Raw genomic sequence first — 27,614 nt, 5'->3', positions numbered from 1 at the left:
GGGAGGAGCGGGGCGGCGGCGGCGGAGGCGGCCCCGCGCCCACGCCCTCGCTCCTCCCGGACCACTCGGCCTCGGCCACCGGGGAGATTCGCGCCTCGCGGCGCCGGCACCTGCGCGGCACCCCCTCCACCGCGAGTCCCAGGCCCGCGACCGTTGGCGTTGGCCGTTGGCGGCGCGCGCAGGGTCATGTCCCGCGTCTAGAGCGCGGGGGGCGCGCGGGGTCCGGGCGGCCCCGGCGGCAGGCGCGGCGAGGGGCGTGTGGATGTGGGGTCGGCTCTGGCGGCGCCGGGCTCCAGCGGCGGGACCCTTTCGCCCCGCCCGCCTTCCCCTTCGCGCCCCCGGGCGAGGCTGAGGGCACGACCGTGATCGGCCGGAAGCCGGCGGCGGGAGGCGGCTAGGATCGGGGTCGCGGGCGCCGCCGGGGGGCGTGGCACGCGGGAGCAGGAGCGGCCCCGGGAACCGGAGCGCACCATGGAGGCGGCGGCGGGCGGTCGCGGCGGGCGGTCGCGGCGGCTTCCAACCGCACCCGGGGGTGCAGAAGACGGTGGAGCAGTTCCTCCTAAGCTCCATGAGCTCGCTGGGCGGCCCGGCTGCCTTCTCGGCGCGCTGTGCCCAGGAGGCCTACAAGAAGGAGAGCGCCAAGGAGGCGGCCGCCGAGCCGCCGCCCGTGCTGCACCTGCCCGCAATCCAGCCGCCGCCGCCCATGCTGCCCGGGCCCTTTTTCATGCCGTCCAACCGCTCCACCGAGCGCTGCGAGACCATGCTGGAGGGCGAGACCATCTCGTGCTTTGTGGTGGGCGGAGAGAAGCGCCTGTGCCTGCTGCAGATGCTCAACTCTGTGCTGCGCGACTTCTCATTGCAGATCAACTCGGTGTGCGATGAGCTGCACATGTACTGCTGGCGCTGCACGGCTGACCAGCTGGAGATCCTCAAAGTCATGGGCATCCTGCTCTTCTCAGCGCCCTCCTGCGGGCTCATCACCAAGACGGACGCTGAGCGCCTGTGCAACGCGCTGCTCTACATTGGCGCCTACCCGCTGCCCTGCAAGAAGGAGCTGGCCGCCAGCCTGGCTCTGGGCCTGGAGCTCAGCGAGCGCAGCGTCCGCGTATACCATGAGTGCTTCGGCAAGTGCAAGGGGCTGCTGGTGCGTGCACCAGCAGCCCAAGCGCCGCCTGCATTCAGTGCCTCGACTGCCGCCTCGTGTACCCGCCGCACAAGTTCGTGGTGCACTCGCACAAGCCTTGGAGAACCGGACCTGCCACTGGGGCTTCGACTTGGCCAAGTGGCGAGCCTACCTCCTGCTGAGCCAGGACTACACGGGGAAGGAGGAGCAGGCTCGTCTGGGCCGCTGCCGGGACGACGTGAAGGAGAAGTTCGACTATGGCAACAAGTACAAGCGGAGGGTGCCCCGGGTGAGTGTTCCCAGGCCTGGGAGCTGGGCAGGCCACACCCGGTGTGAGGGGCCCTCCTGCGCCAGGGGCTCCAGTCTCCCAAGGCTGGCACCTGTGTTACTTACTGCCTTACCCCACGTCTTAGGGTTTTGTTTTGTTTTAAGGAGATTCAGGGCAGCACCAGTGTCCCCATCAACAGGGCCAGATGGCCTGGTTGGAAGGCCCTCTTGCCTGACCACCATGACAAGCCTGCATAGGGGCTGGAGGCCTGGCCTGGTGGGTGGAAAAGCCCCTCTGAGGCCCACAGCCATTGCTTGGATAGGCCGGGAGGGTGCTTGAGAGAGAAGCCTGCCCCATACTCAGCAAATTCGATCTGGCTGGACCCACCCAGGCCTCGAGCCACAGCCCAGGCCTTCTTTGGGGTGTCCAGATGGGTTGGGGTGAAGGTTGCTCCCTCACTCCAGAAGGCTCCCAGATTGCAGACAGAGGGGTGCCTGCCCTTGGTCCCCAGGAGACAGTTTTGGCAAGGCGGTGCCGGGTTTCCCTGTTTGTGCCTTGAAGTCTTGGGACACAGACACAAAAATGAAGCCAGGTGTCCGGGCTGCAGGGGCAGGGGGCCGAGACTTGGTGACTCCAGCCCTGGGCCTGCCAGGGAGCAAGTCCCAGAGTCCCTGGGCAGAGTCGAGGGCGAGGGCCACTGGGCTCCCAGCTTGGGGCCTGATCAGCGGGCAGTGTTGGAGTTACTGGCGCCTGCGATTGGTTTTGGACTTGCCCAAATCGTTTCCTTCTCTGCCTTTCTGAAATGCAAAAGGGCGCCAAGTGGAAGGGTCCTGGCCATGGCTCTGTTGTTTGCCAGGCGGAGGATCTGTGGGATCCGGCTTGGACAGCTTGTGGCCCACTAGATGCTGAAACCGGTCACTGGGGGTCCTCAGGGACTTTCTGTTGCACGCTCCCCCAAAGTATTTGTAACTTTTCTTTTACACGTCTAGGTTTATTAAATTGCACACACACAGTGCTGCATTGGCTCAGCTATTTTGGGGAGGCCTGATTAATTCAGCTATTGCATCAAACTTTTTTTTTCTAAATCTGTGAATAGATGCTCCAGCCTGGTTTTCTCTGGGCACCCCTCCAGTGGAGTGTCAGAGCTGTGGGAGGAGGGGCTGCAGAACTGAGGGACTGTCGCCTCTGCTTGGAGGGGGCTGCATGCGTGTGTGCATCTGTGTGTGTGCAGTGGTGTTTCTGTCCTGGGCTAGGCCAGTTCCCCAGTGGCCACTGTGTGCAGACCCATGGGGGATGGGTGAGGATGCTGGTGGCCATTTCTTTCAGGTGGGGAGGTGGTTGTGGGTGGACATGATAGGTGCTCCCAGTGAGCCGAGGGCCTTTCTGTTTGGGGTGCCCACACCCTCGCCAACTCCTGTGGCCAGAGGAAGCCAGTGTGCTCCCCAGGGACTGTGGTGAGGAGCCCGGGCGGACCGTGGCACTGGTCGTCGGCGAGGCCCGAGCTGCTGGGAAACGTTCATGTTACCGATCTCCAGCGTGTTGAACAGGGGATCTTGTCTGAGCAGGGTGTGTTTTGTTTTTGTCCGAGTTTGGGTCATGTGTGTGTTTGTGGTCTTTTTGTCTTCCTGGGCTTTGCAGGGGCCCGGTGGAGTGGCCAGCAGAGCCTTTTTGTCATAGCTGCTGTAGAGTGGAGCCCAGGACTGGCCTCTCCTTCCCTTGCAGCAGGCCCTGTGATTCTGGGTGAGGGGTCCTCCGGCTCAGGGTAGGCCTGGCCAGAGCTTGCGGCCCAGGTGCCCCTTGAGGGGAAGGTAGGACGTCCCCAAGATATGGTCCTAGAGACAGACCAGGCCTCCACTTGGGTCACCTTGGCAGATGGTTTGGAGAGGCCTTTCTCTCTCAGTGCCTTCTCTAGCACGGCTTTGAAATCCACTTTACTGATTAAAAAGACATTCCCTGAGTGGTGAGTGTGAGTGACTGGGGTGTCGATGCCTGAGTGGCAGTCCCAGCCCTGCCCTCACAATGGTGGCGTGGACTGGGTCCCTGCACATTTGCCAGGTCCTGCATGCTTTCCTGAGGAGGGACCAGACGGCCACTGTCCACTCCTTGTGGGGTGCTCGGGCTCCCAGCCTCGCCTCTCTTTAAGTTCTCGATGGTGCAGCGGCTGGGCTCCCCTTGCTCAGTGACCATGCCATTGGGAGTTCTGAGCTGTGTGGTCCCCTTTAAATCTCCCTCTACAGCAGTGTGCTTGTCTCTGTAAATGCCAGGGGCATCACGTGAAAAGGGGGTGGCTCTCTCAAGGTGGGTGTGGACCCATGGCTGCCCAGACCCCACTGGTCCTAGGAGGAGTGGCCTGGGAGAACCCCCCGAGCCCCACCCATAGCCCCACTGCTGATCTCCTTTGGGCCCTCCTAGTTGCCTCTTGACAGCTTAATGGGATATGTTTTGATTTCTTCACTTCTTTTGTAGCTTATTTTAATATTTTTGATCTATGGAGGATGAGGGCAGAAGGAACAAAAAACGTCCTGGAACTCTCTTTGCAGGGGACGCTGCTTCCAGCAGGCCTTTGGGCTCTGCTGAGTGGGAGTGAGCCTTCTGGTTGTTTGTGTGAGGCGAGGTGTGGGCTGGGTCTCCTGCTAGGGTGGACTCGGTGATTTTCCCAGTTTCTCTGGAACCCTGATTACCTCTGCCCACCCTGCTTTGCGGGCAGGCCTGGTTGTGGTGCAGTCGTGGTTCCTGTGGTCATCCCAGTGTGGAACTGGGTGGGAGGCAGGGCTCCAGCTTTGAGCCCTGGGGAGGCCCTGTGCAGGCAGGAGGCTGTGCCCAAGGCCTGGCATGTCAGTGGTGCTGTGACAGTGTGAGGGGTTGGCAGTCTTCCTTGGTCGTGTCTCCCTAATGTCATAGGGGGCTCAGAGGAAGTGTTCACTGCTGTCCCGGCTTCCTGCTGGTGTAGCTTGGATGACCATGTGCACTACCTGGGAGTGCCGTAAGTCACCTCTTAGAGATTCCTATGGCTGTTGTCATTGGGGGCTATCTGCAGTGAGCCAGCCCAGCTCTGGAACCTGGGGTGTTGGTCTCACATCTCCACTCTGTCCCTTGCTGTGTGACCTTGAGCGAGTTGCCTAGCTTCTCTGTGTTTCAGTTTCCTCATGTGTAATCTGGGGACTAATGTTTTATTGATCTTGGGTGTTTAACGTGTTGAGTGTCAGAGGTGGGGTCTGTACGGGTCATTGCTGCTTGGAACACATGGCAAAGAGACAGGAGCCTTTACCTCTCCATCCTTCCCTTTTCTTTGGCCTGGTCAACTCTGTCCCTTTCTCTTGGGTTGTCTGATGGGTGTTGCAGGAAATTGGACTAAATCTTTTCATTGGCATAGATTGCTGTCAGTCAGAAAAGTAGACAAATGGTGGCAGTTTGAGCTGCCGCTTGGCCCGCTGCCTGGGACACGGCTTCTTGTCCCACAGAGCGTCTCGCTGGGTAGCCAAGCACTTCCTTTCAGGCTGACGACAAGGTGGCACGTTGCCTCCCTCGGCCAGAGCAGTCTCCACCGCTTCTGTGTTTGACAAACAGGCTCCTAACTACTGTGTGTGGTTTTGAATGTCCTCGTGAGTGAAGAATATCTGTTGTTACATTATTTCACCTCTGTCTCCAGATGCCTGAGGTCTTCGAGGGGTCTGTTTGAATTGCTTGTATGTGTGACCAATGTCAGTCCGTGGTGCATGGACCCGTGCGCAGCAGGCATGGCGGTGTGGATTGTCTGAGTTCCTGACAATTGGTAACTTTTTCTGGCCAGCCTCAGTGAGCATTGAGTCTTGAAGAGAGCATTGAATGACTGAATCTTTTAGGTACAGAGGCCAGGAAAGGGTTCTGGACGCAGGAGCCCACTCTGAGTAAGTTGTATTTTGCTCTTTTAAGCTGAAATTCCTACAGGAAGCGGTGGTACTGGGAACTGGGAATGCTGGAAATAGCCTGCTTATTCCAGGACCCCTCTTTGGTGCAGTGGCGGACATCCTCAGGTCTGGGGGGTGCTTCAGAGGGTGGGCTGTCCCTTTGCCTCTGGCCTCCTTTTGGAGAAGTGTATTTACTGTGAGGGTGTTTTGCTGCAGGTTTTCGTGGGGTGCAGCGCTGATTTCCCAGCTTCCGATGCTTGGCTCAGACAGCAGGCTGTCTTCTCGGCGATGCTCTGCAGTCTGGCTCCTGGATGAGCCCCCGCCCGTGCACAAGGATGGGGTCCGCGGGTCTGGTCTGATCACCAGGGCAAGGGCTGCAGCACGAAGGCTGGTAGGGTCTTTCCAGACGGGGGAAACGGCAGCCTGAGAGCCAGCTCTGGCTTCTTCCTATGGCCAGAGCCAGTCCTGCAGTGAGGGGAGCTGGGGGCCCTGCCTGTCCCGCCTGTGCCCTTCGCTGGCCTCTGCTGGGTGCAGAGCCTCACACAGCTCGTTCTCTGGGCACGGTCCATTGCCCCATCCATCTGACTGTCTGTCCTGCTGGTTTCCAGGATCCCCTGGGAGCTGGGCTGGGTGCCTTGCCTTCTGGGGTCAGCAAGATCACTGAGTAGCTCCCCTGCTGCTCCTTGGGTGCCACAGTCAGCATGGGGCTTTGGAGAGTAAGGTCGCTGACTGTGCGGCGTCTGTTTTTCCACCTCCCTGAAGCCAGTTTGTGTAATGTCTGTCTGAAACGTCAGGGAGACAGACAGGGTATGGCGCGTGAGGAAGTTTGGGTGAAATGTAAGCCGAGCCCCACCCTGGAGCCGGGCGTGGGGGGCAGCCCCAGCCCAGGTTGAGCCCTGCGCCCAGGGGGGCCTGGGGGGAGGTGGCAGCAGGTCCGGGGCCTGCACCCTGGCCATCTGGAAGGAGGTGTCCGCAGCCTGGCGGCTGGGCTTTCTGCGGCAATGTGTCTCTTTCTAAGGATTGCAAAAGTTTAGGGAGGATTTCTCCACTAGAAGGATTATGCAAGTTTCAAGTGAAATGTTTTTTAAAAGTTTCTTTGTTTTGAGTCAAAATACAGAGGCTGAGTTATTTCCTTAAGATCTGGGACAGCTGAGAAAGAAGAATGTCCCGCTCTTCCTCATCCTCTCGGCACTAGGGCTCGTGGAGCTGGGGACCGACCGGAGACAGGCCTAGGTTTTCACCGTCACACCTCCCTCCCAACTGCTGCTGGGGGTAGTTGTCAGGTGGGGGCTCCATCCCACCCTGGCCATCACCTGTCATGTCCCTGGGGACACTTTATTGCCTGTGTAAGCCTGGCCGAGGTCTACCCCTACCTTTGCACCTGGCCTCAGGGCAGCTTGGTTCCTTGTCTGGTGACTGGGTGCTGCTCTGGCCACCTTTCTCCTTGCTCTCTGTTGTGGGTAACTCAGGTCACCCTCAGGAAGTACTTGGCACGTCCTGGGGGCCGGCGCGTAGTAAGCGATAGCTCTTAGAGCTGCTTTTTTGTGAATACGGAGACAGTTCCCGAAGAGCTCTGCTTTCCGGAGCCTGTTTGTTTGTTGCACTGTACGGTACCTGATGCTTTTCCAGGAGGCCTCGCTGGGGGAACGGGGTCTGGGGGTCCCCCAGCTCCAGGCTCATCACCACTTGCATCTGCTTACTTACTGAAATGAAGGACCAAGACTTGGGTGTGAATTTTTCGTGAGACTTGTGGGTGACAGTAGTAAAACCTAGGAGAAGGCCCAGCGTGGACGCAGCACCCATGCCGTTCACACCCTCAGGGGACTTGGTGGCACCCGGCACCTGTAACCTGCAGCATGTCCTACCCTGCGTGGAATGAGTTATTTAATGAGTCACGTGGCATCGGGAGGCTGATTTTTATTATGTCGTGGGTGCGACTTTCCCGGTAGGCACCCCGTGTGTGCTGGGGTCAGGGGCTTCTCTGTGTGGCGCAATGTGCTGGGGCTTCCTGGTGGGGCTGCTGCAGAGTCAGGGCGGCTTGGCCTGGGAAGCTTGCAAGGAATTGCACCTGATCCTTCTCATCCAGAGAGCCTGAGCCTTTCTCGGACAGCAGTTTGTTCTTGCACTCTTGTCAGTGATCCCATGGCCCGAGGCTCCTCAGCATGGCAGTGGGCTGGCACCGTCGCTGCCCTGCCACTCACAGCCCACCCTCGGCTCTCTGGCTCTAACAGTTGTGGTGGGTCCCAGCTGACTGGATCGTGTTGGGCCTCTGTGTCCTGGACATGCTTTTCTCTGTGCCACCCTGACAGGTTCGTGGCCCTGCCCACCTCCTGTGCCCCAGCACTGGTTGTGCCCCTGGGCTCCCCCTTCCCTGCCCATCCCTGACACCCAAGGGTGGTGCTCCTTGGTCTGTGGCGTGTCCAGCCCCACAGCTCCCCTCTTCAGAAGTGGCGAGAGCCAGGGTGCCAGGGTGAGGGACTCATGCTTGTTTGTTGAAGGTGAGCATTGGGTCTGGACTCTGACCCCTGGCTTGAGTGTGAGGGGGAGTGTGCCGGACAGGGTGGGGGCAGCCTGGCCCCCTGCACAAGCTGTGGGTAGCACACGCGACCACATGTGGTGCAGAGTTTGTGCATTTCCTGAAGCCCCTAGGGCTTGCTTCCATGCGTCCCCCCGGACCGGCAGTAACCAAAAGAGGGTCACGCCTGGAACCTGTGTTGTCAGAATTCGGGGCTGCATCAAGGTCTCTGTGCCAAAGAGGCTGCAGGGGGTCCTGCTGTCTCCCCTTCGTCTCTCCCTCCAAAGGTGTGCCCTGCTGGGGCATTCTGTGTACCTGGGTGGGGGTGGGGGTTTTGCAGAGCCCGCCGCAGGCTAATCAGCCTTTCTGGGGAGGGGGCCTGGGTGGAAGATGCCCAGGACCTCCATCCTGGTGTAACTGGACACTTGGGAGGTGGGGACCCAGGGCCGTTGCCTAGGGCCTGAGGCACTGTTGGCCCCATCTTTACTCTGCCTCACCTGCTGCCTCCCCTTCTGGGAGTTACAACCTGTGTTGCCCAAACCGTTAAAAAAATTATACTCCCAAGTTGAATGATATGCAAATGTAGTCAATTAAGCGAGAGGATTTTAATTAGCAGTTTCAGTTCATGTGTGAAGTGCCTTGCCTTAATTACTTGACAGTTTTGTTGTAAATTTCCTAAGTGTTTTTTTGCAGAACTATCAAAACTGTGATTTTTTTTTTAAAAAACATTCTTGTATGCAAAAAGTGTTGCCTAGCTGCCTGACCCTCGTGGATTTTGTCTCAATTTATAAAGCTTTTTGAACTATGAAAACAAGGTGAGCCCCATGGGCTCCCTTGTGGTGGCTCTGTGAGTTCAGCTGCGATCTGTGTTTTGCCGTGCACAGGCTGGTGGGGGGGCTTGCTGGTGGGGGTCTTGGGCTCCCTGCATGGAGAACATGCAGAACTTTCCTCCCAGGTTGGATCTGGGCAGCTACTGGCAGTGCCTTGCCCCAGGGTCGGAAGACCTGCAGAGGAGTCAGGAAGGTGGGGCCCCTGAGGGCCAGCAGTCACAGATGTCAGGCTGGGGGACCTACACGGGTGGGCACGGGCACACCCCTGGCATCCCTGAGGCCTGCTGTTGTGGCTGGATGTTTGTTTGCACTGCCTTGGGGGTTCACGGTTTAGTTTTTGAGAGGCGAGAATTCCTGATCTCGAAGTTCCTTTCCTGATCACCGAGAGCCTTTGTCCCCGTTGGCTTGAACCAGAGGCAGTTTCCACAGCACTGGGGTTGGGTAAGACCTGCCTGTGTCCAGGCTCTGCCCACTGGTGCCCTTTTCAACCACTGGCTGGGCCCCTGCCCTCTCTGCCAGGATGTCCCAGTGTGAACAGGAGGTTGGTGCAAATTGTTATTTCAGCTGGATTCAGAATATGCTTTAATTTGCTTGTTCTTAAAGTTGTCTCCTGTGTGGGGCAGGGGGTCCTGTATGATTTTTAGTGTCCCATGTTTACTTGCCTGATTAAGCTTGATGTCTCTGGTATAGACAAGTTTTTAACAATTTAAACATTTTTATTTGGGTTGTGATTTATTTGGTGACTTACTCAGCTCTGAATGAGGACTGGATCTGTTTTCTCTCAGGCATGTCTGTGATGTCCTGTGCCCTCCTTTTCTCTATGAGGCATGCTCCCCTGGGGCATAGGAAAGAGGCCTAGGACCCAGCAGGATAGCCCCATGAAGTGGACGGCTGTTTCTGGAGTTCCGTCCTGTTTGTCCGGCCCAGGCTTCTGGGATCTCGGCCTTTGGGAGGGTGAAATGGCCATGGGGGTGTGTAACGCACAGGAGGAGAAGTGGATGGAGGGAGTGAGGGAGGGAGGGCAAGCGAGCAAGGTCCTGGAGCAGTGGGGGAGGGGCTGTACCCAGAGCGTGCTCATGTCCTGGGGGGAGGTCCCATCTGCGCCTTTCCGAATAGCCTCGAGAAATGTGGCCTTGGTTGGCTTGGCTGGCTAGATGGGAATGTGTTTGCGACACTAAATTTTCAAAAGCAAATGGCAGGTGAAGAGCTGGAGGTGGGTGGCCGCTTGGCTCACCTGCCTAGGCTGATGTGTAGGTGGTGGCTGCAGGGCTGAACTCACAGGCTGTCCCCCAGGCAGGGCTTCCTGGGCTGCTGAGATCCACAGTAAAAGAAACCAAGTGGATTTTAAGATGTGAAGCTCTCTTCAGCCTGAAGGGACTGCTCAGTAGTAAAAGTGCACTTGGGGCTGTGGGATGCGAGGCTGCCCTGACGGCCCCCCCCCGCAGCTGTAACCCACCTGAGGAGCCGCAGTGAGACTCTGCATCATGGGGGAGGAGTGTGCCATCTTGTTTCCATGGTCAGGTAAAAGGCAGGAGTGAACCACAACTATTTCCCTGGAAACGTTTGAAGCCAGGGTGGAGGCTGCCCACGTGTGTGTTCCAGCCCTGCCACCACAACTCCCTTCCTGCCCTCCAGCAAGGGTGGCCCTGCCCTGGCCTCGGCGCCTGGGGCTGCAGTGAGGCCTTATGGTCTGGACCCTGTGGTGCCTGGCCACCCCAGGGTCCCACGCAGGGCCTCAGGAGGGCTTTGCGGAGCTCTGTGGCTGTGCTGCACACTTGGCCTCTCTGTTTTCTGCTGAGACTTCAAAGCTCATGGGAGCAGAAGACCAGGAGGCCGTGAGTCTGGAGAGGCAGGGCTAGCCAGGTCCCTCTCCACTCCCCGCACTTCCCCACGGGCCGGTAGGGAACGTTTCCTTTCACTGTCTTTGTGACTGTGGGTCTTAAACTTGTCCGTGCACTTATATAAAAACAGTTTTATGTGGAAGATTTCAAGCTTACCCCAAAGTAGAGAGACTAGCTTAGTGCACCCCATGTACCCAGTTCCGCAGTTATCAGCACTCTTACTAATTTGTTTCATCTTTCTTCCTCCTTTTTTTTTTTTTTTTTTTGCAAAGGGTCTAGGTTTTTAAAGCAAATCCCAGGCATCATCTGATTTCATATTTAAGTGTTTTAATATCTATGTTAATGGATATGGAATTAGAAAAAGTCATAACCATGACACCATTAAGATGCCCGACAACATGAGTGGAATTCCTTAGCGACAGCCTGCGTTCAGGTCCCTCCTGTCTCAGAAAGGGTCTGTGCTACTGCTTTTCAGAATCCAGGGACAACATCGCGTGTGGTTGACGGATCTACTGTGTTTGCATCTGTGTGCATGTCTGTGTGTGTCTTTGTGTGTGTGTTTGCATGTGTGTCCGTGTGCATGTCTGTGAGTACTTGCCCGTGCATGTATGCGTGTACTTTTATCTATGTGAACATATCTGTGTGTACATGTCTGTATGCATGTATGTCTGCATTCATGTTTGCATGTGTATGTGTGTGCATGTCTGTGTGTGTCTGCCTGTGTATATGTGCGTGTACTTGTTTGCACATATCTGTGTGCATGTATGTCTGCATTCATATGTGTGCTTGTGTGTCTGTGTGTGTGCATCTGCCTGTGTGTGTACTTGTGTCAGTGTGCACTTCTTTGTGCATGCATTCACTAGTGCCTTTGTGCATGTGTGTGTCTGTGTGCATGTCTGCCTGTGTACATATGTGTGTACCTATGTCTGTGTGCACGTGTGCCTGCATTCACATGCATTTGTGCATGTGTGTGCACATGTGTCTGTGTGCATGTCTATGTATATGTGTACTTGTGTCTGTGTGCGCACATCTGTGCGCATGTGTCTGTGTGCACACTTCTGCGTGCATGCATGTCTTCATTCACACGTTTATGTGTGTGCCTATGTGCTTGTCTGCCTCTGTGTGTGTGTGTGTGTGTGTGTGTATGTGTGTGTGTTTGTGTGTGGTGCTGTGATGGGCTTGTATGGACAGTCCCAAGGGCTGTCCTGAACATGGCAGAGGTGACATTTTTTCCTGTTGAGAGGCAGCAGGGGTGGGAGAGGGCAGAGTATGGTCATCAGATCTGCTGGCCTTGGAGCCCGATTCTCCCCCTTGTGGAGGGACAGCCTCCTCGCCTGGTGTTGGGACCAGGTGTGCCCATCAGCGCAGCCACCAGCACCCACCAGGTTCTCTGGAAGTGGAAGTGGTGAGCCCTTGTAAATGTATGAGCTTTTCCCTGTACACATGTCATCAGAAAAGCAGTTGGCACATGGTTCGCTGAAGGATCCTCAAATGGTAGAGAAAAGGGCAGAGTAGAGTGGCCAGTCCCTGTGGTACTGCCCTCACCTTAATCTCCACCACACTGACTGGAAGTGTTTTTCTTGACTGGGTTTTCCCTTACTTACCCCATTTTACAGTCTGCCTTTCCCCTGAGTGCAATATTGAAAGTACTTTCCTCTCTTGCTAGGTTTTCTATAGGAATATTGTTCATTCTTCAGGAGATAAGCGAAAATAGCACATGATGACAGCATTCAAGTGGTACAGAAGGCCATGAGAGAAAAACAGAGATGCAGCACGGGTGATGTTGTTCTCGGTTACTGCAGGTGGATGCGGCATGCTGTTCTGTGCCTGTCCTTCCTGCTTCCTGTCTTTTGGGGTATCAGTGGCGCTGGGTGCTGCCTTTGGCTGTCCACATGGTATTTCTGAGTGTTTGCTGGTGTTGAGGGTTCTGGAGTTTCTCTAGTGTCTAGGGCATATGCTATTTTTTGTTACTGTAAGTGGTGCTTCAGGGCTTGTCTTAACAAACGTGCACCATAGGAGCTTCCTTATGCAACACGCACCAGCAGGAAATGTCATGTACTCTGCAGATCAGCTGCTTTGTCCCTGCCCTGTTAAGAGAGGCAGCATACCCCTGTTTCTGTCTTCCTGTGCCCCTGCAGGATCTCCATCCCAGGAGCCTCCCTTCCCTGTGTCTGCCCTGTGGGGCAGCAGGGTGGTCGCCAAGCTGTGTCCCAGGATCCCTAGTCTTTGGTGCTTGTCTGTGCAGGGCCCTCTTACTCGGCGCTGTCATCAGTCTGGCTGGATCCCTGTCATTGCTGTGTGGCTTTGCTGCATCCCTGTTCTTGTGTAGGTGGACATTTGGGCTTCCAGTGTGGGTGGCTCAGTATAAGTGTGTAGAGGGTTGTTGGGTACATCTTGGTGCATGCGTGTGCACGAGCTGCATGTGTATGTGGACCATGGGACTAGGAGTAAAATGGCTTGATCAGAGGGTGTGTAGATCACACCAGGCTGTCTTCGGAAATGTCCCTGTCCTGCCTTCCCCTTTGTCATGTGACACCGGGCATGGTGAGTTTCTTGCAGATCTGGCAGGTCAGAGGGATGCCCGCTTGTCACCCTTCTGTTTGTTTACGTTGGACGCGCACTTACACAGACACAACTTACGCCTGGATGGATTTCTTTTGCATCTTAAATCATGTGGGTTGACCACGTTTGTGCTTAAGTCTTTGTGCACATTCTGATCACTTATATAATAGGTCCTGAGGTCCCCAAGAGGCAGGGCCATTTCAAAGACTGTCAGTTTTACGTATTACCAAAACTTTTTTCTAAATGGTGTGCCAATTTACACACCCACAGAACTGTAAAGAAACTACCCATTTTCCCACCTCCTTAAGGTCCTGTTATTTAGAATAGCTTTGTTAGTTTGGCAGGTGGAAAGTCACATTGAGTTGTATTTCTTTGCTTTCTAGTGGGATCGACCATTTTGTTATTTTTAGTGCTCTTTTCTGTAATTTGCCTTGTGCATGTTATTTTGTTGTTGTTGTTGTGGCAAAATAGACATAACGTAAAATTTACCATTTTAACCATTTTTAAATACACTTCAGTGGCATTAAGCACATTCACTCTGCTGTGCAACCATCACTGCCATCCATCTCCAGAACTCTTCGTCTTCCCAAACACGATCTCCGACTGCATTGAACAACAGCTCCCTGTCTCCCTCCCCGAGTCCTGGCAACCTCTTTCTGCTGTCAGTCTCTGTGGATTTGACTCCTCTTGGGACCTCACATGAGTAGTATCAAATGGTACTTGTTGCTTTGTTTCTGGCTTATTTCACTGAGCATAGCATCCTCAAGATTCACCCGTGTTGTAGCATGTGTCAGAATTTCCTCCTTTTTTGAGTCTGAATAATAATTCCGTTGTATGTGTGGTGCACATCTTGCTTACCCACTCATCTGTGGGTGGACACTGGGCCGCTTCCATGTTGTAGCTGCTGTGACTATGCTCCTGAGAGCACGGGTGCGCAAATAGCTCCTTGAGACCCTGCTTTCAGTTCTTTTGAGTATAGACCCAGAAGTGAATTGCTGGATAATGTGGTAGTTCTATTTTTAACTTTTTGAGAAACTGCCAGACCGTTTTCTGCAGCGGCACCCTGTTTTGCACTCCTGCCAGCCGTGCACGGGGCTCTCACTCCTCCACGTCCTGCCCATGTCGTTATCTTCTGTCTTCCTGATGGTAGCTATCCTGTGGGTATGAGGTGGTGTCTCCCTGTGGCTTTGATATGCATTTCCCTGTTGAGCATCTTTCCATGTGCTCATGGGCCATCTGTGTGTCTTCTTTGGGAGCTCTGTCCAAGTCCTTTGCCCATTTTGAATTGGGCTATGTGGATCCATTTTTTTGGTTGTAGTTCTCTCTGTTCTGGGCATTCATCGCTTCTCACTGTCATAAGTGAGTGTCTCCACTGTTGTAAGTGACCTTCTCCTGGTGCATCTGCTGAACGTACCTGGTTTGGCTGCTCTCTGTTACTGGTGGGCTGCCCGCAGGTCTCTGCTGTGGTATGTTGGGAGGCAGAAACGTCTTGGTGCCAGAATCTTCTTCATAAGAGGAGACCCTGCACATGATAGTGCCCAGGGCTGCCTGTGAGTTTTCTGTCCCCCTGTGCTGGGCAGGGACTGTGCCTGGAATTGCCAGGTGCTCAGCGAGAGGGTTCCTGCCCCATGAAGAGGTGACAGCAGCCTGCTGGGATGGAGGCTGTGAGAGTCATGGTGGGAGTGAGTCTCTGAGTGGAAGTGTGGCCTTGAAGCACAACAACAAGCAGGCCTGGGTGTGGACACTGTTTTCTTTCAGAGCTCCTGCTGTGTGCCTGGCCTGTGACAGCCACGAGAGAGAACGTGCTGGTGGGCCTGGGGTCCAGTCTGGTGGTCTGGAGACCCTGCCTTGCCCACTGTGCCTGGACTGCCTTTGCCTCTTGGGGAGGCCTGTGTCAAAGCTGTGTGTGTGTGTGTGTGTGTGTGTGTGTGCACGTGTGCGCACATGTGTGTGCAGGTGTGCACAGCTGGAGAGGGCAGGGCCTGGACAGATGGCTGTCTCAGCCTGGGGCCAGGGAAAGGCGGCAGGAGGGCTTCAGGTTCCAGGTGGGCCTGGTACTGATTTCACTTCTCACTCTTCAGTCTGCCTTCTGCCAGACTTGGAGAAAGTTCTTCAGGAAGAGATGGGCTCACCGAGAGTGAGACTTCTCGCCACATGGAGGCCTGCACTCCTTCCTCCTCCTTAATCTCTCTGCCAAAGGTGGGCTGCGTTTACCCAAGGCAAGGTGTTGGTGTCCTGGTAGCTCCTTGAAATGTCTCCCTGGCATGGGGTGCAGCTGCCAGGCAGGAGGGACATCCCTTCCCTGGCCACTCAGAGTGGGGACAACCCACTGGCTAGACCTCGACATTCTGTGGAGAGTGGGAAGAGGGGAGCCCCGGGGCCTGCTCCCTGCCCCAGCACTGCGCTTTCTCCTTCCTGGACTCCAGAGGTGCTTGGGGCGTGCACAACTGACCTATGGCCAAGTCCAGTCTTTCTGTGGGAAAGAGGTGACCCCAACCCTGGCCCCCCTACCCACCCGCTGCCGCTGCCTGGTGTTGGTGTTGGCATCTCCCTGATGGTCTAGCTTGCCTCCGTCACCTGGGCCTGTAGGCTAGGGCCCTTTTTCATCATGTGTTCAGCTGTATGACTCTGTTGGTTCCCGGGAGGCTGTTGGTGAGCATGTTGTGTGAGTGACTGTGGATCTGAGACTTGTAGAGTATGCTTGTGGGACCTTGTGTGGAACAGCCACGTCCCTTCCCTGCAGCCCAACAGGCTAGGCCAGCTCCCTGTCCAGGCAATGAGGCCTCGAGGATTGGGGGGTGGAACCTGGGGCCTGGACAGTCACCTCGGCCAGAATGGGCGGTGCCCATGCTGCCCGCTTCCCCGTCCTCGGGGTTACACTGAGAGCAAGGTGGTGTGTGGAGAACCAGCTTGGAGACCCCTGATTCCGTCTGCTGTTGCTGGGGCTGAAAGCTTGGGAGAGACAGACTCAGTGGGAAGGGTTATGGCACCAGCATTGTAGATGGACTCTGAGCTGCAGTATCCCTGGAGCCTTCCCATCCTTCTGCCACTGTTGTCTAGGCCCACAGGCAATTTGTATTTGTCCATTACTGCACTAGAGAGTTGACCTGGAATTTGAGATCTGTTTATAGTGGGCCAGGGTTTGTTGCAGTTGAGAGAATTTGGAATTTTGGGAGTTGAATGTCATAATGCTGTTTTGGTCTGCGTGAGTTTTGGCTGCTTGCTTCAGAGAAACCGCTAAACACAGCTTGGATGTTAATGGCGCTCATTGTCCTGTACAAGCTGAAACAGGCTTGGGGCAGCCTCGAGTTACACCGGGGCTGTCCCTGGGGCCTGACGTCCACTCAGAGGTGTGCTTTGCCACCCCAGGTGTGCTGCGGTCAATGGCTGATGGGGGAGCAGAAATGAACCTGTGTGCAAGCCTGCTGCCTCTCTTTGGGTTAGGACTTGATGTTTGGAGAAATCTTCAGATGTATGGTAATGTGAGAATCAAGCAGCGTGGCGGCCCTGTTCACCGTGATGCACCATCGCCGATGCTTGCCATGTTGGCTTCCTGTCTCCATGTGAGAGGTCTTGTAGTTTTTTGCAGATCCTTTGAGAACATGTTTCGGTTCTTCTCTCAAGCTCTTCTGAGTGAATCTCTTAAAAGCTAGGGCATTGTGGTCACCATATCTGGGAAGCTGACCCCATGACCACCTGTGGCTGGGCTGCAGCCATCAGCCTGCTTGCCTGCTGTCCCAGTCCTTTTCCACTGCTTACTTCTGCCCAAGCCCTGCCTTGCAGTGCAGCCGATGACTCTCCTGAGCCCTGTTGTACCTGGGCAGTCCCTCAGCTGCCCTTTGTCCTTCACGATGCTCGCACATTTGAAGGGCACCGGGGGCCGTCGTGTGGAGCACCTCCAGCCTGGCTGTGCCCAGTGGTCCTTGGTTGGATGCACGGGAGGCGTTTTGGGTAGGAGCCTGGCATCCATGCATTATCTTCAGGAGCCTTATCCCTCGGTAATTAATGAGTAATCCACAGGAAGACTTTAGAACCTGTAATGTTTCTGGCCCTGTGAACTTGCTCCCTGTGGGTTCAGGGTCCTCTGGGGATTCTGCCGGGCTCGGCCTTGGAGACTGTGGTGTTTTCCTCCTTGGCTGTAGAGCGCTTCCTCTCCTCTCCTGCCTCTTGCTGGTTGGTATCACTGTGGACCCTTCTTTTTAAAGCATCACCAGTACGATCTGTTCTTGTCATTATTTTGATGCCTAAATTGTCATTTTGGCTGTTTGCTGGTGTCAGTCCTCGCTGGTGTCTTTTTTGAGAGCGAGCAGAGCTTTCCCTGCAGTCCCTCGGGCACCCTCACGTCTCATGGCAGTGCCGTGTGGCTTGTTGTTCCTGACCCGCAGGACCTGGTATGTAGATTTGTGGACACCCTTCAGCCAGAGCTGTGTGATGAGCAGATACCCACCGGCAAGTGGACGGCATGTGTGTCTATGGTGCCAGGCAGCTGAGGTGCCACATGTCACTGGCAAAGCCCAGTTTATCTGACAGATTCTCAAGTCTCAATCACAAAGTTGTGCCTGCACAAGACGGCTTTTCTAGAAAAATGAGCAGCAAGGCATTTTTCTGCACATGAACATTGGCCATTTTTCCAGGCCTCATTGTCATTGATCATTTACAACCGAACACCTTCCTCTCTTTGCTGGACTCCCTCTCTGCTCCTTGGCTGTGGGCACAGCATGGCGAGTGCAGCTTATCTGGCCCTTTCTCCGGAGGCCTCCCTGCTGTTGTGCCCCATTGACATTTCACTGTCCCTGGCAGTGTCTGTGCCCAGACAGGCCGAGGCACGCGGGGACTCATGCTCCTCTTGCTGTGCTTTGCGCACCTGACTGCGAGGCCTCCCGAGGTCCTCCCCCAGGGTTGTGTGGCCCCATCTGGGTGAGTGGGGTCGGAGGGAGAAAAGCGGACTGGGGTGGATGGTGGCTCCTTCAGATACTGAGGACTGAAAACTCTCCTTTCTTGTCCAGTTTTAAACCTTATCCTACCTTTAATTTTTGGAAGTCCTATGAGGTAATGACTAGCTCAGTTCATTTCCAGCTGCTCTAGGAAAAGCAGGAAAGTCTTGAGTGGAGTGGCTGTTGTTGTACGATGGGGCTCAACTTTGGCAAAGCTGATGGGTCCTTTAGGCCCCACAGGGCTCCTGAGCTGGTGCCTGTGGCAGCTGGGGGCTGCCCATGTCCCGGAGGTCCTGGTGCTGGGCTGCACTCCCCTTTCTGGGATCATCCTGGGCCCGTGGTCCTATCTGGCATTCCCTGAAGGGTCCCCACAGGGTTCTGTGTTTTCTCCCTACTGCAGGCTTTTGTCTGCTGGAGCTGCTGACCTCAAAGCAAAGCCATGACTTTAAACCTCAAGTGACTCAGTGATCAGGGCCAAAGAGAGGATGGAGCTTGGAGAAGTGAATGGCTGTCTAATGTGGTCCTCCAGAGAGTCAGGCCGGCATCCCCACAACCGTTCCTGAGCTCGGGTGTGGGCTCTTCCTTTGGACCAGCGCCAGGCAGGTGTCAGCTTGTCTGGAAGAGCCTCCAGGGGTTCCAGTTCATCAGCAGAAGGCTGGAAATTTTGAGCATTACACAAAGGAAGTGAGGATTACTGATGTGGAATCAATATTTTATGACGTGAGTCACGCCTTGTGAATATAGCTCTCCACACACTGCCTCCGTGATCTGAATCCAAAACACCCAGACTTGGGCTGGAACCACCATCTCTAACACCAGCCACCACATTTAACAAAAGTGGGTGTCATGGGGGAGAAGCCTGGAGGCTCCAAAGGTCTGGGGAGTCTGGAGTCATCCTTAAAGAGGTGTCCTGAGAGTCATCTTTTTATTTTAATTTTGATGTATCCCTTTGTTTGTTTACACCCAGGGAGCGGCCCGTCCAGGCCTTCTTGGGGGTAAAGGAGCATGTGAGCCCAGGTCTGTCCTCAGACAGGCACTGTGAGGAAACAGTGTACAGAGCACACACGTGTTCTCTCAACACCCCCCCCCCCCATGTACATGCACGTCCCAGAGGCTGCTGGCGTCCCCGGGGCTTCGCTTCTCTTCTTGAGGACATGTTCCCTGCACAGGTGCATTTATTTGTAAATTAGCCACATGCTCCCTACTGCTAGCAGTTAGAAATGGTACGAAGCAAAGGAAAAAACATCACTTTGAGAGGACTAGGAGGCAAGAACTGGCTGATGCTTTCTAGTGAGTCTGTGTGCCGCCTCTGATGTCCCTGTCCACTGTATCTGCAGAGGCCTGGGGAGGCAAGGCCACGCACCCCTCCGTACGGACCTGGCACGAGGCCCACGTGTACGTATGCTCTTTGTGCTCCATGCAGGAGCAGAGGAGGTTGTGTGATTCTGAGACCTGTCTGAAGACATCCATGTTGATGGATATGGTGAGGAGTCTGCTGGGGTGGCAGCGTAAGCAAAGGCCTTGCTGGGGGTTCAGCTCTGGTGGCTCATGGACACCTAGGTACAGGGTGCTGCCCATGGAGCTCTCATTGCAGGAGTAGAAAGTTCTGTGTTCTAGATGCTCATCTCATGAGATAAAAAACCTCATGACAGCATGCCTATCATCTTCCTGCGGGCACCCTGCTGAGCTGTCAGCATCTGCTTTGGTGGAAGAACTGTTCCCTGGCTGCAGCCTTGCCCTTGTAGCAGGAGGAGGAGGCGAGGGCCGTGCAGCCTTTCAAGGCCGTGGTTCTCAGCCAGTGTTCAGGGCTCAAGTGCTCGAGCGTCCTTATGGGTGCTCAGGTGTCCCAAGCTGCACCACATTGTTCTCTGTCAGAATCGTTGCTGCAGGTGCTCCTGGCAGGTTCACAGTTATGACAGTCTGGGCTGGTGCTGCCCCTGCGAAGTGTTGGGCACACATAGGAATTGCTGTTCACCTGGAGACATTGATTCTGAAGGGTCTAGGAGGCCTCTGTGTGGAGGATGTGATGGCCTGCCTGGGTGCACCTGCTGGAAATGCTGGCCTGGGCCTGCGTCCCCCACATTGGAGCTGACCAAGGGGCAGGACGACTTGGCTCTGCCCTCCTCCCTGTGGCCTCCCGTGTTGTTATGCCCTGTCCCTTGAGCCGCCCTGCAGCTGCCTCAGTTCTGCCTGATTCTAGGAATTGCTGACTGTGAAAGCTGAAGATCCTATTTTGATGTTGATTTGGCTGCATTTCCTCTTCATTTACTCAGAATTCACTCTGGACATATTGAAATTGCAGCCCACTGGCTGTTGGTCTGTCCTCGTGCACATGTGATCGGTATGTTGCCTGCCTGGTGCGGTGCCTGTGCATAGGTGAAGTGGAACTGGCTGTGGGAGCTGACTTGGAATCTTATTTATTCTTGACGACATCACAGTTGGCTAGGCTGTTTGGATGTGACTCTGGGCATTTGCGATAGGACAGTACAGGCCATCAACACATTCACTTGATGCATGTGGCCCCTCTGCTGCATACCTGTGGGGTCCCTACGGTCTCAGTGAGCTCTAGGTGGTTTTTGAGAATGGAGACAAGAGACCAAGATGGTAGTTCTTTTCCTCTAGATGCCTGTGCCATCCAGTTGGGCACAGGGGGCCTTCAGGTGATGGCAGCCTGGTGCTGCCCAGCAGTGTCACCTCTCAGTTGTGTGATGCTTGGTTCGGACTGGCTGCCCCACCCTGCATACCCAGTAGTCAAGTTCAGGCCACTTCTCCTTTTGTTTGGTCTGTCATACCATTATACGGGGTTTCTTCTTCTCTTTTGTAGTCATTTAAGGAATCCATGGACAGTAGCTAGAGTCAGAGTGCCAGAAGTCAAATGAAAACATGCAGGTGTCCCCATCCTGTCCTCCCCAAGTCAGCTACAGGCAGGTACTTTTCCATTCTTGCTGAGTATTCTTCTGTCAACCCCATGTCACTGAGGGACCAGCACGGTGCTGTTTGACCTTCAGTTCAGCTGTTCAGAGCTCCCACATGCCAACATCACTGCATCTCCAGTTTTGATAAATCCATTCTTTCTGCTGATTACTAGGACTCAGTGGCATCTTCTCCTATCATTTCCTGTGTGGGCCACTGTGTGTCCTGACCTCATTGCCTTCTGGGCCACTCTGTGTCCTGACTTCATTTCCTGTCTGCACCACGGTGTGTCCTGACCTCATTTCCATCTAGACCATGATGTGTCCTAACCTCATTTCCTGTCTAGACCACTCTGTTCTGACCTCATTTCCTGTCTGGGCCACTGTGTGTCCTGACTTCATTTCCTATGTGGACCGTGATGTGTCCTGATCTCATTTTCCATCTAGACCATGGTGTGTCCTAACCTCATTTCCTGTTGAGACTACTGGGTATTCTGACCTTCTAGACCACTGTGTGTCCTGACCTCATTTCCTTCTGGGCCACTGCACGTCCTGACCTCATTTCCTGTCTGCACCACAGTGTGTCCTGACCTCATTTCCTATCTATGTGTGTCCTGACCTCGTTTCCTTCTGGACCACTGTGTGTCCTGACCTCATTTCCTGTCCAGAGCAGTGTGTGTCCTGATCTCATTTCCTGTCTAGATACTGCTATATGTCCTGACCTCATTTCCTGTCTAGACACCACTGTGTGTCCTGCCCTCATTTCCTGTTGGGAACACTCTGCCCTGAAGTTGCGTGTCTGACCTTATTTCCTCTCCACTTTGTGTTATGGAGTTGGTCCTCATGCTTTTGCTCACTTGCTTGGCTTTCTCAGGATCTCTGGCTACGTGCTTGCTCTGGCGCTATTCCCTGCCTCTTTGCACAATTGTTTGTGTGATCCAGCAGCCACATGGCCTGCTGGTCCCCTCCGCCTGCCCTCTTGTTGCTAGTTGCTGCTCCTGGGTTTTTCTTTGCCCTTGGTGTCTCTGGGCCTCTGCCAAGTGTGGGGTTCCAGGAGCCCCCCTCCAGGGTTCATTCCCTCATCTGAATGACCACAGCATGTGTGTGAACAGGCGCCTGGGAGGTTGGTACTTTGGATCTTGCACAGCTGAATGTTTAATTTTCCACCCTGTGGTTTTTGGTTTAAGAGCAGGATGTTCAGTTGACCTTGCTCTCAGCATTTTGCCTCCAGTGTCCTAGTGGAGAATTCCAATACCCTCTGATTCTGGCCATGGCATGTAACCTGCCTCTGTCCTGTGGGAGCTTTCAGGACCTTCTCTTGATCCCCGTGTCTGACCTTTAGGCCAGGCGATTTTGGTCCTGTGCTGGGCACCCACTGGGCCCAGGGGGCTCATGCCCCCATTTTCAGGATCGTGTTAGTGGCGCTTCTTTGCTGTTCTGTTCCTCTGTTTTCCTTTGGAGCCCCTCCTGGCTGGATTGTGTTCCACTTGGATGGCTGGTCCTCTAACTGCCATAGCTGCCCTGCTTTCTCCCTCTGTGTGTTAGTTTCTGTGATGTCTTTTTAGTTTCTAAGATGTCCTTTTTTGTTCTTTGTGTATTTTGTAAAAGCCCCCACCTGCTTTGTTTTTGAATGCATGTCTTGCCTGTTACTGCCACAGCTATTAATGATGTTTATATTGACAGTGTCTTCTGTGGGTTCTCCTGAATTCTCTTCTCTGGTTGGTTTCAGACCTTGGCTTTAAAGGGGCAGCTTTCCCTGGGTTGGCAATTCTTGACGGGTCACGTCAGAACTGAAATGCTGTTGGGCAGCAGGGGGGCAGCAAGGCCCCAGGGAGCCCCTCCCCCCAACTGTTGCCCATGCAGACTTGCAGACCAGTCCCTGATTTCACTCCCTGGAAACTTCCTTTCCACCTCCTGTGGTAGCTGCGTCTTTGCTCCCTGGACTCTTCTGCATGGTTCTCTGGCCCCTGCCTCTGCAGCGGCTCAGCCCCAGCCTCCTCCCCACTGCCTCCTGCCCTGTGTATGCTACAGGTCAAGACTGTTCCTCCTCCATTGAAGAGCAGGGCTTTTGTGATTTTTGAGAGGAGAAGGGGATTGAAGTGTTTTCGTTCTTCCATCTTGAAACTGCTTTTCTTTCCTCATGATGCTTTTGAGTTATTATATCTTCTTGACATGTTTCACTGGATTTGAAGGTTTTTAGGTAAGTGTTTGCATTTTAAGCATTGAGGAAGAGAGGGCATAAAGAACGGCTTTAAAAAGGAAAATACGCTTTCTCTCTGCTCCACCATTTTCACAATGCGATAACCTGCCATCACTGTCACCACCACCAAGACATTCACCAGCTGTGTTTCCCTGGACTTTGGACTTCCTAGCCTCTGAAATTGTAAGCAATAGTTTTTGTATTTTTAAAAATAAAATAAAATTTAAAAGAAGGAAAATACAGTAAGGCCAATTATTTGTGACTTTAGCCAGAAGTAATCCTCAGATCATCAGGTTTTATTTTCTTGGAGTGTCCTACTTATTTCATGCTAGTGTGGGTGTGTGCATGCATGTGTGTGTGTACATGCAGGACTCATGGTCCTTGAATCCTTACATTCAGTGTCTGCAGCATAGTATAGTCTTGACTGATGTTTGAAGGAATGACCAAGATACTCCAATTCTGAGATTTTAAGGTTTAATCATCCCCACGGCATGATTAAACAATGAATTCTGTTGAGTGACACAGAGTCAAGGAAGAACGTGAGGTGAAGCATTTGGGGTTGCTTTTTGCAAAGGTTTGAAACTCTGGTCAGTCCAGAAGTGGAAGGAACACCAGCCGTTAGTAATGGAGGTTGCTCAGTGAGGCTCATCCCCTCCCTCCTTTTTCACTGCCCCCACCCCCACCCCCATGAGTGTTTTTGACTTCTGTTTTTTAATCCAGACTTCCCACGGCCCAGTGTTTCTACTGGGAGTGTGGTCTGTAGCTTTTAGCTGCTGAGAGTTTGCCTAAGCTTTGTTCCTTTTGGGTTTTGGATGAGTCCATCATTCTGCAGGTTTTCTGGACCAGTGAGTCAAACTGGGGCTTTGGAATCATGGGGTACCTTCTTAAACAACATGTTTCTGGGTCCTGTTCCCAGAGCTTTGACTCCCAGGTCTGAGAATGCGCATTTATAACAAAACCCAGGTGATGTGGCTGCTGCTGCTGCTCCAGGAACCCCAGATCTACAGCTCCGCCAACTGTGGCTGTGCGCCAAATCCAGCTCCCACCTGTTTTTGTGAATAAAGTTTTATTGACACACGAATGTGCCCATAATTGCACGTGTTGTCTATGGCTGCTTTTGCACTACAGCAGCAGACTGAGTAGTTGTGAGATCACACGGCCTGAAAAGCCAAAAATATTCATTATTTGGCTCTTCCAAGAAAAGCTTGAAGATTCCTGATCTAGAGAAAGAAATGGTTGTAATGCCGTGCTGCACAATTTTTGTGAAACTTTCTGGGATGGAAAAGGATATATTTGGGGTAACCACAGAAAAAATGGTGGTCTTACGTTGCTAGTTCACATTTGTGTTGACCTGTGGAGATTGTTTAAAGCAAGAGAACAAACAAATCCTAGAATACAAAGGGTGTAGTTGGGATAATTGCTGTATGGTTGTTTTTTAAAGCAGCTTTTTTGAGGTATAATTAAAATATGGTAAATTCATGTATTTAAAGCAGTTTGGTAACTTTCGATGTGTGTATGCACTTGTGAAACAATCACTGCTTGGACATCATGAACTTATCCATCATCCAGAAGTGTCTTCAACCCGTAGTGGGCACCCTGCCTGCCCCACCCTTGCTCAGGCAGCCACAGAAACTTCCCTACAGCTTTATGTAAATGAAATCATACGATGTGTTCTTTTTTTGGTCTGGCTTCTCTCACAGTGTAGTTATGTTGAGACTCTCCTGTGTGGTTGCGTGTCGGTAGCTCTTCCTTCTAACGGCTGGGTAGTGCTCCCTCATGTGGATGCCGCACACGATTTATCTGCTCACCCGTTGGGACATTGGGTTATTGCCAGTTCCTGACTATTACACAGAGAGGTGCTATGAACATTCATGTGCAAGTTCTAGTGGTGACATAACAAGTTTTGTTCTCTTGGATAGATACCTAGGTGTGGAATGGCTGGATAATACATTGTGTTCATGATTAACTTTTTAGAAACTGCAGAACTGTCTTCCAAAGTGGTTACACCATTTCACGTTCCCACCGGCAGTGTAGCTCCTCCACATCCTCGCCAGCATGTGGTGTGGTCAGTCTTTGCAATTTAGACATTCTCATAGGTGTGTAGTGGTATCTCCTTGTAGTTTTAATTTGCATTTACCTAACGATGCTGAGCATCTTTTTATGTGCTTATTTGCCATCCATACATCTTTGGTGAAGTGTCTGCTCAAATTTTTACCCACTGATTTAAATTGTGTTGTTGTCTTGTTGAGTTTTACATTCTTTATATATTCTGGATATAAGTCTTTTTTTCACATTTATACTTTGCAAAGACTTTCTCCCTGTCTGGCTGTTTTCTTAACAGTGTCTTATGAAGAATAGAATTTTAAAATTTTTATCTAGTCCAATTTTTCAGTTTGTACTTTTGGATTGGACTTTGGTTTCCTAGCTGAGAAAACCTTCCTTAAATCAAGGTCACAAAGATTATCTCCTGTTTTCTGTTAGAAATTTTATACCTTTAAGCTTTAATTCTGTGACCCATTTTGAGTTAATTATTGTGAATGTTGCAAAGTGTGGATCCAAGTTCATTTATCTTTTGCATAGGGTGTTCAGTGTTTCAGCACCATTTGCTATGAAGGTCATTCCTCCACTGGATTGTCTTTGTGCCTTTGTCAAAACTCAGCTCTCCATGTGTGAGTTCAGTTGATCTATTTGTATCAAAACCCACAGTTTTTAATCCCTGTAGCTTTATATCAGTTCTTAAAGTTAGCTAACATTGGCTCTCTAACTTTTGTTTCTCACAGTTGTTATGGCTATGCTAGGTCCTCTGCATTTCCATATGAATTTTAGAATCAGTTTGTTAATTTTCATGAGAAAAATCTCGCTGAAATTTTGTTTGTGATTGCACTGGCTCTGTAGATCAATTTGGGAAGAACAGACATCTAAACAATATTGAGTTTTGCAAACCATGATTATAGTACTGCTCTCCACTTGGGTTGTTTTAAATTTCTCTCAGTGATGTTTTGTAGTTTTCAGTGCACAGTTCTTTCATATCTTTTGTCAGACTTTTTGATTTATTTGTTTCCTTTTTTTTGTTATTGTTACAGTATTGTTTTAAAAATTCTGTTCCTGATTATAAGTTGCCAGTACAGTTGACTTTTGTGTATTGAACCTGCAGCCTGCAACCTTGCTGAACTCACTTAGTTTTAGTGGTTTGAAGATTCCATCAGATTTCTACATAGATGATTATGTCATCTTCAAATTAAGACAGTTTTGTTTTTTTCTTTTCAATCTGGATGCCTTTTTTCTTGCCTGACTGTACCAGCTGGAACCTCCAGAATGGCGCTAAATAGAATGGGGAGGACATGCAGTCCCCACTACTGATATGATGTTACTTGTTGGGTTTTTGTCAGCCCTTTACTAGGCTGAGGAGGTCCCTAGAATTCTATTTCTAGTAGTTTACTTTAATCAGGAATGGGCTTTGGGTTTTGTTAAATGCTTTTTCTGCATTCATTGAGATGACTAATATGGTGAATATCTTTCTTTTTTGGTTTATTAATATGGTGAATTATATTCACTGATTTTAAGTGTTAAGCCAACCTTTCATTCCTGGGATAAACTCCCTCTTAGTCATGATGAATCGTTCTTTTAGAATATTGTTGAATTTCATTTGCTAAAATGTTGTTTAGAATTTTTGCATTTCTGTTCACGAGGGGCAGTGATTGGTCTGTATCTCATTTTGCTGTGTTTTGTTTTTCCCCATGTAATGTCTTTGGTTTTGGTATCAGAATAATGCTGGCCTTATAGAATGATTTGGGAAGTATTCCCTCGTCTTAAATTTTCTCAAAGAATTACTATTTCTTTTTAAAATGTTTGGTCTAACTTACCATGGAAGCCTACTTGGGCCAAGTGTGTTTTTTGTGGAAGGTTTTTAACTCTGCTGGCATAGGCTGACAGGTTGTCTGCTGTTTATTGAGTTTGAGTTGCTAGTTTGTGTTACTCAAGTAATTTGCCCAACTTGTCTAAGTTGTTTAATTAATTGGCATAAGGTTGTTCATAGTATTCCTCTATTCATTTAATAGCCTAGAAATCAGTAGTGATGCCACGCCTCACATTCCTGATGCTGGTATTTCTCTCTCTCTTTTTTCCCCCAGATCTATCTGTCTAGAAGTTTATCAATTTTATTATTGTTCTTCTCAAAGAGCCAGCTTTTTGTTTCATTGATTGTCAGTATTATTTTTTATGTTTTCTCTTATTTATTTACATCTTGGTCTTTATGATTTCCTTTGGCTTACTTTGGGTTGAATTTTCCCTTTTTCTAGTTAAGCTGGAAGCTGAATCATTTATTTGGAGTCTTTTTTTTCCAATGTAAGCATTCAGTGCTTTGAGTTTTCTCCTAAGTCTTGTTTTAGTGGTATCCCACAAATTCTTTTTTTTTTTTTTTTTTTTAAAGATGACCGGTAAGGGGATTTTAACCCTTGACTTGGTGTTGTCAGCACCACGCTCAGCCAGTGAGCGAACCGGCCATCCGTATATGGGATCCGAACCCGGGGCCTTGGCGCTAGC

At 52.1% G+C, this 27,614-nt stretch overlaps 1 pseudogene; it reads left to right on the top strand.

Annotated features, from left to right (window-relative positions):
* The first annotated feature begins 262 nt into the window (after window positions 1-262).
* Window positions 263-27,614, top strand: part of LOC134390210 (ski oncogene-like) — a 34,724-nt pseudogene continuing 7,372 nt past the window's right edge.

The sequence above is a fragment of the Cynocephalus volans genome, chromosome 11, assembly GCF_027409185.1.
Source record: "Cynocephalus volans isolate mCynVol1 chromosome 11, mCynVol1.pri, whole genome shotgun sequence".
In the NCBI taxonomy this organism is placed as follows: domain Eukaryota; kingdom Metazoa; phylum Chordata; class Mammalia; order Dermoptera; family Cynocephalidae; genus Cynocephalus; species Cynocephalus volans.
Note: the sequence above shows the minus strand (reverse complement) of the source record. Positions and strands in the feature narration are given on the sequence as shown.